Source organism: Coffea arabica, chromosome 6e (genome assembly GCF_036785885.1).
Source record: "Coffea arabica cultivar ET-39 chromosome 6e, Coffea Arabica ET-39 HiFi, whole genome shotgun sequence".
Classification (NCBI taxonomy): domain Eukaryota; kingdom Viridiplantae; phylum Streptophyta; class Magnoliopsida; order Gentianales; family Rubiaceae; genus Coffea; species Coffea arabica.
In genome coordinates, this window is record NC_092321.1 from 61,616,150 (window position 1) to 61,627,938 (window position 11,789).

Below are 11,789 nucleotides of genomic sequence, written 5' to 3' on the forward strand. Positions count from 1 at the left end.
AGGCAATGATCCTCTGTTTTTTTATTTTTAATTACTTAAATTTACAGTGATTATTTAGGAAAAAAAAGCCTATTGATACTTTAAGGGGAGAAAAAAACTCTTTCGCTAATAGGTCCAATTTCATCAATTATTGTGCGGGAATGGACTGAAAATGTTTCGTCTTTTTTTTGATCAGTAAAGGAGCTTTACGTTTACAGGTACTTTGTCTTATTCGTCTTCGTCCTGTCTTCATAATATTCAATTCCGTTTTCGTCCCGAATATTCATTTCTCATTGACTGCTGAAGCAAGTAACATGATGTGGGTCCGTACAGGAAAAATAAAACCCTCTAAATTTTTAATGACATCGATTTGGACTAATTTCGGCTAAAAAAATGTATCTTATTTTTTTCATGACACTACACAACAAGACAGGTGTAGGGAAAGGGATATGAGGATGGTCAATCCGACTCGGATGAACCAAGGCCGCATCCTACTCCGGAACATTGGTCCCATCCGTCGTGACCACCTCGGCCTTACCCGGCATCTTGATGACCGAGGTGTCTCTGCCATCCTGCGGTCACCTCGGGGCAGTGTTATGATCAACTACAACCGAGGTCCTGTCCAAGGACCTGACAACTGAACAGTAGTGGACGTGACCTCTGACACATTGTCCGCTGCCCTCTGTCCTTCCCTCCAAATTGTCCTCTATAAATAGTCTATTGTTACTGTATGGGGAGAAATAAACTATTTCGCTAATGGGTCGTATTTCATCGATTTTCGTGCGGGAATGGACTGAAAATGCTTCGTCTTTTCTTTGATCAGTAAAGGAGCTTGACGTTTACAAGTACTTGTCCATTTCCGTCTTCGTCCCGTCTTCGTAGTATTCAATTCCGTCTTCGTCCCGAATATTCATTTCTCATTGACTGCTGAAGCAAGTAACATGATGTGGGTCCGTACAGGAAAAATAAAACCCTCTAAATTTTTAATGACATCGATTTGGACTAATTTCGGCTAAAAAAATGTATCTTATTTTTTTCTTGACACTACACAACACGACAGGTATAGGGAAAGGGATATGAGGATGGTCATTCCGGCTCGGATGAACCGAGGCCGCATCCTACTCCGGAACATTGGTCCCATCCGTCGTGACCACCTCAGCCTTACCCGGCATCTTGATGACCGAGGTGTCTCTGCCATCCTGCGGTCACCTCGGGGCAGTGTTATGATCAACTACAACCGAGGTCCTGTCCAAGGACCTGACAACCGAACAGTAGTAGACGTGACCTCTGACACATTGTCCGCTGCCCTCTGTCCTTCCCTCCAAATTGTCCTCTACAAATAGCAGAATATTTCACTGAGAAATGGGATGAATCTTTGGTAACAAAAGCTTGCTCATTCGGTGGATATTTTATAATCGAGTACTCGCTGATATACGGGGCAAGTAAGCATTAGAAAATGATTGACTCGTAAGGTGCAGATCGGATTAACCAAATAATGGACGAAACGGGTACCCAACCCGCGCCTATTCCTATACAGATTTAGACCCTTTTTTGGATATATGAGAGAGGGAAAGAAGCAGCTTTACTCTTCTCCGGGTAATCCTCTCCAATACAAAGCTGATGACAGCTACAGGCAATGATCCTCTGTTTTTTATTTTTAATTACTTAAATTTACAGTGATTATTTAGGAAAAAAAAAGTCTATTGTTACTGTATGGGGAGAAAAAAACTATTTCGCTAATGGGTCGTATTTCATCGATTATCGTGCGGGAATGGACTGAAAATGCTTCGTCTTTTCTTTGATCAGTAAAGGAGCTTGACGTTTACAAGTACTTGTCCATTTCCGTCTTCGTCCCGTCTTCGTAGTATTCAATTCCGTCTTCGTCCCGAATATTCATTTCTCATTGACTGCTGAAGCAAGTAACATGATGTGGGTCCGTACAGGAAAAATAAAACCTTCTAAATTTTTAATGACATCGATTTGGACTAATCTCGGCTAAAAAAATGTATCTTATTTTTTTCATGACACTACACAACACGACAGGTATAGGGAAAGGGATATGAGGATGGTCATTCCGACTCGGATGAACCGAGGCCGCATCTTACTCCGGAACATTGGTCCCATCCGTCGTGACCACCTCGGCCTTACCCGGCATCTTGATGACCGAGGTGTCTCTGCCAACCTGCGGTCACCTCGGGCCAGTGTTATGATCAACTACAACCGAGGTCCTGTCCAAGGACCTGACAACTGAACAGTATTGGACGTGAACTCTGACACATTGTTCGCTGCCCTCTGTCATTCCCTCCAAATTGTCCTCTATAAATAGCAGAATATTTCACTGAGAAAGGGGATGAATCTTTGGTAACAAAAGCTTGCTCATTCGGTGGATATTTTATAATCGAGTACTCGCTGATATACGGGGCAAGTAAGCATTAGAAAATGATTGACTCGTAAGGTGCAGATCGGATTAACCAAATAATGGACGAAACGGGAACCCGACCCGCGCCTATTCCTATACAGATTTAGACCCTTTTTTGGATATATGAGAGAGGGAAAGAAGCAGCTTTACTCTTCTCCTGGTAACTCTCTCCAATACAAAGCTGATGACAGCTACAGGCAATGATCCTCCGTTTTTTTATTTTTAATTACTTAAATTTACAGTGATTATTTAGAAAAAAAAAGCCTATTGTTACTTTAAGGTGAGAAAAAAAATCTTTCGCTAATAGGTCCAATTTCATCGATTATCGCGGGAATGGACTGAAAATGTTTCGTCTTTTCTTTGATCAGTAAAGGAGCTTTACGTTTACAGGTACTTGTCCTTTTTCGCCTTCGTCCCGTCTTCATAATATTCAATTCCGTTTTCATCCCGAATATTCATTTCTCATTGACTGCTGAAGCAAGTAACATGATGTGGGTCCGTACAGGAAAAATAAAACCCTCTAAATTTTTAATGACATCGATTTGGACTAATTTCGGCTAAAAAAATGTATCTTATTTTTTCTTGACACTACACAACACGACAGGTATAGGGAAAGGGATATGAGGATGGTCATTCCGGCTCGGATGAACCGAGGCCGCATCCTACTCCGGAACATTGGTCCCATCCGTCGTGACCACCTCAGCCTTACCCGGCATCTTGATTACCGAGGTGTCTCTGCCAACCTGCGGTCACCTCGGGCCAGTGTTATGATCAACTACAACCGAGGTCCTGTCCAAGGACCTGACAACTGAACAGTATTGGACGTGAACTCTGACACATTGTTCGCTGCCCTCTGTCATTCCCTCCAAATTGTCCTCTATAAATAGCAGAATATTTCACTGAGAAAGGGGATGAATCTTTGGTAACAAAAGCTTGCTCATTCGGTGGATATTTTATAATCGAGTACTCGCTGATATACGGGGCAAGTAAGCATTAGAAAATGATTGACTCGTAAGGTGCAGATCGGATTAACCAAATAATGGACGAAACGGGAACCCGACCCGCGCCTATTCCTATACAGATTTAGACCCTTTTTTGGATATATGAGAGAGGGAAAGAAGCAGCTTTACTCTTCTCCTGGTAACTCTCTCCAATACAAAGCTGATGACAGCTACAGGCAATGATCCTCCGTTTTTTTATTTTTAATTACTTAAATTTACAGTGATTATTTAGAAAAAAAAAGCCTATTGTTACTTTAAGGTGAGAAAAAAAATCTTTCGCTAATAGGTCCAATTTCATCGATTATCGCGGGAATGGACTGAAAATGTTTCGTCTTTTCTTTGATCAGTAAAGGAGCTTTACGTTTACAGGTACTTGTCCTTTTTCGCCTTCGTCCCGTCTTCATAATATTCAATTCCGTTTTCATCCCGAATATTCATTTCTCATTGACTGCTGAAGCAAGTAACATGATGTGGGTCCGTACAGGAAAAATAAAACCCTCTAAATTTTTAATGACATCGATTTGGACTAATCTCGGCTAAAAAAATGTATCTTATTTTTTTCTTGACACTACACAACACGACAGGTATAGGGAAAGGGATATGAGGATGGTCATTCCGACTCGGATGAACCGAGGCCGCATCTTACTCCGGAACATTGGTCCCATCCGTCGTGACCACCTCGGCCTTACCCGGCATCTTGATGACCGAGGTGTCTCTGCCATCCTGCGGTCACCTCGGGGCAGTGTTATGATCAACTACAACCGAGGTCCTGTCCAAGGACCTGACAACTGAACAGTAGTGGACGTGACCTCTGACACATTGTCCGCTGCCTCCTGTCCTTCCCTCCAAATTGTCCTCTATAAATAGCAGATTATTCCCCTGAGAAAGGGGATGAATCTTTGGTAACAAAAGCTTGCTCATTTGGTGGATATTTTATAATCGAGTACTCGCTGATATACGTGGCAAGTAAGCATTAGAAAATGATTGACTCGTAAGGTGCAGATCGGATTAACCAAATAATGGACGAAACGGGTACCCGACCCGCGCCTATTCCTATACAGATTTAGACCCTTTTTTGGATATATGAGAGAGGGAAAGAAGCAGCTTTACTCTTCTCCGGGTAACCCTCTCCAATACAAAGCTGATGACAGCTACAGGCAATGATCCTCTGTTTTTTTATTTTTAATTACTTAAATTTACAGTGATTATTTAGGAAAAAAAAGCCTATTGTTACTTTAAGGGGAGAAAAAAAATCTTTCGCTAATAGGTCGTATTTCTTCGATTATTGTGCGGGAATGGACTGAAAATGTTTCGTCTTTTCTTTGAACAGTAAAGGAGCTTGACGTTTACAGGTACTTGTCCATTTTCGTCTTCGTCCTGTCTTCATAATATTCAATTCCGTCTTCGTCCCGAATATTCATTTCTCATTGACTGCTGAAGCAAGTAACATGATGTGGGTCCGTACAGGAAAAATAAAACCCTCTAAATTTTTAATGACATCGATTTGGACTAATTTCGGCTAAAAAAATGTATCTTATTTTTTTCTTGACACTACACAACACGACAGGTATAGGGAAAGGGATATGAGGATGGTCATTCCGGCTCGGATGAACCGAGGCCGCATCCTACTCCGATCTGCCATCCTGTGGTCACCTCGGAGCAGTGTTATGATCAACTACAACCGAGGTCCTGTTCAAGGACCTGACAACCGAACAATAGTGGACGTGACCTCTGACACATTGTCCGCTGCCCTCTGTCCTTCCCTCCAAATTGTCCTCTATAAATAGCAGATTATTCCACTGAGAAAGGGGATGAATCTTTGGTAACAAAAGCTTGCTCATTTGGTGGATATTTTATAATCGAGTACTCGCTGATATACGTGGCAAGTAAGCATTAGAAAATGATTGACTCGTAAGGTGCAGATCGGATTAACCAAATAATGGACGAAACGGGTACCCGATCCGCGCCCATTCCTATACAGATTTAGACCCTTTTTTGGATATATGAGAGAGGGAAAGAAGCAGCTTTACTCTTCTCCTGGTAACTCTCTCCAATACAAAGCTGATGACAGCTACAGGCAATGATCCTCTGTTTTTTTATTTTTAATTACTTAAAATTACAGTGATTATTTAGGAAAAAAAAAGCCTATTGATACTTTAAGGGGAGAAAAAAACTCTTTCGCTAATAGGTCCAATTTCATCAATTATTGTGCGGGAATGGACTGAAAATGTTTCGTCTTTTCTTTGATCAGTAAAGGAGCTTTACGTTTACAGGTACTTTCTCTTATTCGTCTTCGTCCTGTCTTCATAATATTCAATTCCGTTTTCGTCCCGAATATTCATTTCTCATTGACTGCTGAAGCAAGTAACATGATGTGGGTCCGTACAGGAAAAATAAAACCCTCTAAATTTTTAATGACATCGATTTGGACTAATCTCGGCTAAAAAAATGTATCTTATTTTTTTCATGACACTACACAACACGACAGGTATAGGGAAAGGGATATGAGGATGGTCATTCCGACTCGGATGAACCGAGGCCGCATCTTACTCCGGAACATTGGTCCCATCCGTCGTGACCACCTCGGCCTTACCCGGCATCTTGATGACCGAGGTGTCTCTGCCAACCTGCGGTCACCTCGGGCCAGTGTTATGATCAACTACAACCGAGGTCCTGTCCAAGGACCTGACAACTGAACAGTATTGGACGTGAACTCTGACACATTGTTCGCTGCCCTCTGTCATTCCCTCCAAATTGTCCTCTATAAATAGCAGAATATTTCACTGAGAAAGGGGATGAATCTTTGGTAACAAAAGCTTGCTCATTCGGTGGATATTTTATAATCGAGTTCTCGCTGATATACGGGGCAAGTAAGCATTAGAAAATGATTGACTCGTAAGGTGCAGATCGGATTAACCAAATAATGGACGAAACGGGTACCCAACCCGCGCCTATTCCTATACAGATTTAGACCCTTTTTTGGATATATGAGAGACGGAAAGAAGCAGCTTTACTCTTCTCCGGGTAACCTCTCCAATACAAAGCTGATGACAGCTACAGGCAATGATCCTCCGTTTTTTTATTTTTAATTACTTAAATTTACAGTGATTATTTAGGAAAAAAAAGCCTATTGTTACTTTAAGGTGAGAAAAAAAATCTTTCGCTAATAGGTCCAATTTCATCGATTATCGCGGGAATGGACTGAAAATGTTTCGTCTTTTTTTTTTATCAGTAAAGGAGCTTTACGTTTACAGGTACTTGTCCTTTTTCGCCTTCGTCCCGTCTTCATAATATTCAATTCCGTTTTCATCCCGAATATTCATTTCTCATTGACTGCTGAAGCAAGTAACATGATGTGGGTCCGTACAGGAAAAATAAAACCCTCTAAATTTTTAATGACATCGATTTGGACTAATCTCGGCTAAAAAAATGTATCTTATTTTTTTCATGACACTACACAACACGACAGGTATAGGGAAAGGGATATGAGGATGGTCATTCCGACTCGGATGAACCGAGGCCGCATCTTTCTCCGGAACATTGGTCCCATCCGTCGTGACCACCTCGGCCTTACCCGGCATCTTGATGACCGAGGTGTCTCTGCCAACCTGCGGTCACCTCGGGCCAGTGTTATGATCAACTACAACCGAGGTCCTGTCCAAGGACCTGACAACTGAACAGTATTGGACGTGAACTCTGACACATTGTTCGCTGCCCTCTGTCATTCCCTCCAAATTGTCCTCTATAAATAGCAGAATATTTCACTGAGAAAGGGGATGAATCTTTGGTAACAAAAGCTTGCTCATTCGGTGGATATTTTATAATCGAGTACTCGCTGATATACGGAGCAAGTAAGCATTAGAAAATGATTGACTCGTAAGGTGCAGATCGGATTAACCAAATAATGGACGAAACGGGTACCCAACCCGCGCCTATTCCTATACAGATTTAGACCCTTTTTTGGATATATGAGAGACGGAAAGAAGCAGCTTTACTCTTCTCCGGGTAACCCTCTCCAATACAAAGCTGATGACAGCTACAGGCAATGATCCTCCGTTTTTTTATTTTTAATTACTTAAATTTACAGTGATTATTTAGGAAAAAAAAGCCTATTGTTACTTTAAGGTGAGAAAAAAAATCTTTCGCTAATAGGTCCAATTTCATCGATTATCGCGGGAATGGACTGAAAATGTTTCGTCTTTTCTTTGATCAGTAAAGGAGCTTTACGTTTACAGGTACTTGTCCTTTTTCGCCTTCGTCCCGTCTTCATAATATTCAATTCCGTTTTCGTCCCGAATATTCATTTCTCATTGACTGCTGAAGTAAGTAACATGATGTGGGTCCGTACAGGAAAAATAAAACCCTCTAAATTTTTAATGACATCGATTTGGACTAATTTCGGCTAAAAAAATGTATCTTATTTTTTCTTGACACTACACAACACGACAGGTATAGGGAAAGGGATATGAGGATGGTCATTCCGTCTCGGATGAACCGAGGCCGCATCCTACTCCGGAACATTGGTCCCATCCGTCGTGACCACCTCAGCCTTACCCGGCATCTTGATGACCGAGGTGTCTCTGCCATCCTGCGGTCACCTCGGGGCAGTGTTATGATCAACTACAACCGAGGTCCTGTCCAAGGACCTGACAACTGAACAGTATTGGACGTGAACTCTGACACATTGTTCGCTGCCCTCTGTCATTCCCTCCAAATTGTCCTCTATAAATAGCAGAATATTTCACTGAGAAAGGGGATGAATCTTTGGTAACAAAAGCTTGCTCATTCGGTGGATATTTTATAATCGAGTACTCGCTGATATACGGGGCAAGTAAGCATTAGAAAATGATTGACTCGTAAGGTGCAGATCGGATTAACCAAATAATGGACGAAACGGGTACCCAACCCGCGCCTATTCCTATACAGATTTAGACCCTTTTTTGGATATATGAGAGACGGAAAGAAGCAGCTTTACTCTTCTCCGGGTAACCCTCTCCAATACAAAGCTGATGACAGCTACAGGCAATGATCCTCCGTTTTTTTATTTTTAATTACTTAAATTTACAGTGATTATTTAGAAAAAAAAAGCCTATTGTTACTTTAAGGTGAGAAAAAAAATCTTTCGCTAATAGGTCCAATTTCATCGATTATCGCGGGAATGTACTGAAAATGTTTCGTCTTTTCTTTGATCAGTAAAGGAGCTTTACGTTTACAGGTACTTGTCCTTTTTCGCCTTCGTCCCGTCTTCATAATATTCAATTCCGTTTTCATCCCGAATATTCATTTCTCATTGACTGCTGAAGCAAGTAACATGATGTGGGTCCGTACAGGAAAAATAAAACCCTCTAAATTTTTAATGACATCGATTTGGACTAATCTCGGCTAAAAAAATGTATCTTATTTTTTTCTTGACACTACACAACACGACAGGTATAGGGAAAGGGATATGAGGATGGTCATTCCGTCTCGGATGAACCGAGGCCGCATCCTACTCCGGAACATTGGTCCCATCCGTCGTGACCACCTCAGCCTTACCCGGCATCTTGATGACCGAGGTGTCTCTGCCATCCTGCGGTCACCTCGGGGCAGTGTTATGATCAACTACAACCGAGGTCCTGTCCAAGGACCTGACAACTGAACAGTAGTGGACGTGACCTCTGACACATTGTCCGCTGCCTCCTGTCCTTCCCTCCAAATTGTCCTCTATAAATAGCAGATTATTCCCCTGAGAAAGGGGATGAATCTTTGGTAACAAAAGCTTGCTCATTTGGTGGATATTTTATAATCGAGTACTCGCTGATATACGTGGCAAGTAAGCATTAGAAAATGATTGACTCGTAAGGTGCAGATCGGATTAACCAAATAATGGACGAAACGGGTACCCGACCCGCGCCTATTCCTATACAGATTTAGACCCTTTTTTGGATATATGAGAGACGGAAAGAAGCAGCTTTACTCTTCTCCGGGTAACCCTCTCCAATACAAAGCTGATGACAGCTACAGGCAATGATCCTTCGTTTTTTTATTTTTAATTACTTAAATTTTCAGTGATTATTTAGAAAAAAAAAGCCTATTGTTACTTTAAGGTGAGAAAAAAAATCTTTCGCTAATAGGTCCAATTTCATCGATTATCGCGGGAATGGACTGAAAATGTTTCGTCTTTTCTTTGATCAGTACAGGAGCTTTACGTTTACAGGTACTTGTCCTTTTTCGCCTTCGTCCCGTCTTCATAATATTCAATTCCGTTTTCATCCCGAATATTCATTTCTCATTGACTGCTGAAGCAAGTAACATGATGTGGGTCCGTACAGGAAAAATAAAACCCTCTAAATTTTTAATGACATCGATTTGGACTAATCTCGGCTAAAAAAATGTATCTTATTTTTTTCTTGACACTACACAACACGACAGGTATAGGGAAAGGGATATGAGGATGGTCATTCCGACTCGGATGAACCGAGGCCGCATCTTACTCCGGAACATTGGTCCCATCCGTCGTGACCACCTCGGCCTTACCCGGCATCTTGATGACCGAGGTGTCTCTGCCAACCTGCGGTCACCTCGGGCCAGTGTTATGATCAACTACAACCGAGGTCCTGTCCAAGGACCTGACAACTGAACAGTATTGGACGTGAACTCTGACACATTGTTCGCTGCCTCCTGTCCTTCCCTCCAAATTGTCCTCTATAAATAGCAGATTATTCCACTGAGAAAGGGGATGAATCTTTGGTAACAAAAGCTTGCTCATTCGGTGGATATTTTATAATCGAGTACTCGCTGATATACGGGGCAAGTAAGCATTAGAAAATGATTGACTCGTAAGGTGCAGATCGGATTAACCAAATAATGGACGAAACGGGTACCCAACCCGCGCCTATTCCTATACAGATTTAGACCCTTTTTTGGATATATGAGAGAGGGAAAGAAGCAGCTTTACTCTTCTCCGGGTAACCCTCTCCAATACAAAGCTGATGACAGCTACAGGCAATGATCCTCTGTTTTTTTATTTTTAATTACTTAAATTTACAGTGATTATTTAGGAAAAAAAAGCCTATTGTTACTTTAAGGGGAGAAAAAAAATCTTTCGCTAATAGGTCGTATTTCTTCGATTATTGTGCGGGAATGGACTGAAAATGTTTCGTCTTTTCTTTGAACAGTAAAGGAGCTTGACGTTTACAGGTACTTGTCCATTTTCGTCTTCGTCCTGTTTTCATAATATTCAATTCCGTCTTCGTCCCGAATATTCATTTCTCATTGACTGCTGAAGCAAGTAACATGATGTGGGTCCGTACAGGAAAAATAAAACCCTCTAAATTTTTAATGACATCGATTTGGACTAATTTCGGCTAAAAAAATGTATCTTATTTTTTTCTTGACACTACACAACACGACAGGTATAGGGAAAGGGATATGAGGATGGTCATTCCGGCTCGGATGAACCGAGGCCGCATCCTACTCCGGAACATTGGTCCCATCCGTCGTGACCACCTCAGCCTTACCCGGCATCTTGATTACCGAGGTGTTTCTGCCATTCTGTGGTCACCTCGGAGCAGTGTTATGATCAACTACAACCGAGGTCCTGTTCAAGGACCTGACAACCGAACAATAGTGGACGTGACCTCTGACACATTGTCCGCTGCCCTCTGTCCTTCCCTCCAAATTGTCCTCTATAAATAGCAGAATATTCCCCTGAGAAAGGGGATGAATCTTTGGTAACAAAAGCTTGCTCATTTGGTGGATATTTTATAATCGAGTACTCGCTGATATACGTGGCAAGTAAGCATTAGAAAATGATTGACTCGTAAGGTGCAGATCGGATTAACCAAATAATGGACGAAACGGGTACCCGATCCGCGCCCATTCCTATACAGATTTAGACCCTTTTTTGGATATATGAGAGAGGGAAAGAAGCAGCTTTACTCTTCTCCTGGTAACTCTCTCCAATACAAAGCTGATTACAGCTACAGGCAATGATCCTCTGTTTTTTTATTTTTAATTACTTAAATTTACAGTGATTATTTAGGAAAAAAAGGCCTATTGTTACTTTAAGGGGAGAAAAAAACTCTTTCGCTAATAGGTCCAATTTCATCGATTATTGTGCGGGAATGGACTGAAAATGTTTCGTCTTTTCTTTGATCAGTAAAGGAGCTTTACGTTTACAGGTACTTGTCCTTTTTCGTCTTCGTCCTGTCTTCATAATATTCAATTCCGTTTTCGTCCCGAATATTCATTTCTCATTGACTGCTGAAGCAAGTAACAAGATGTGGGTCCGTACAGGAAAAATAAAACCCTCTAAATTTTTAATGACATCGATTTGGACTAATTTCGGCTAAAAATGTATCTTATTTTTTTCTTGACACTACACAACACGACAGGTATAGGGAAAGGGA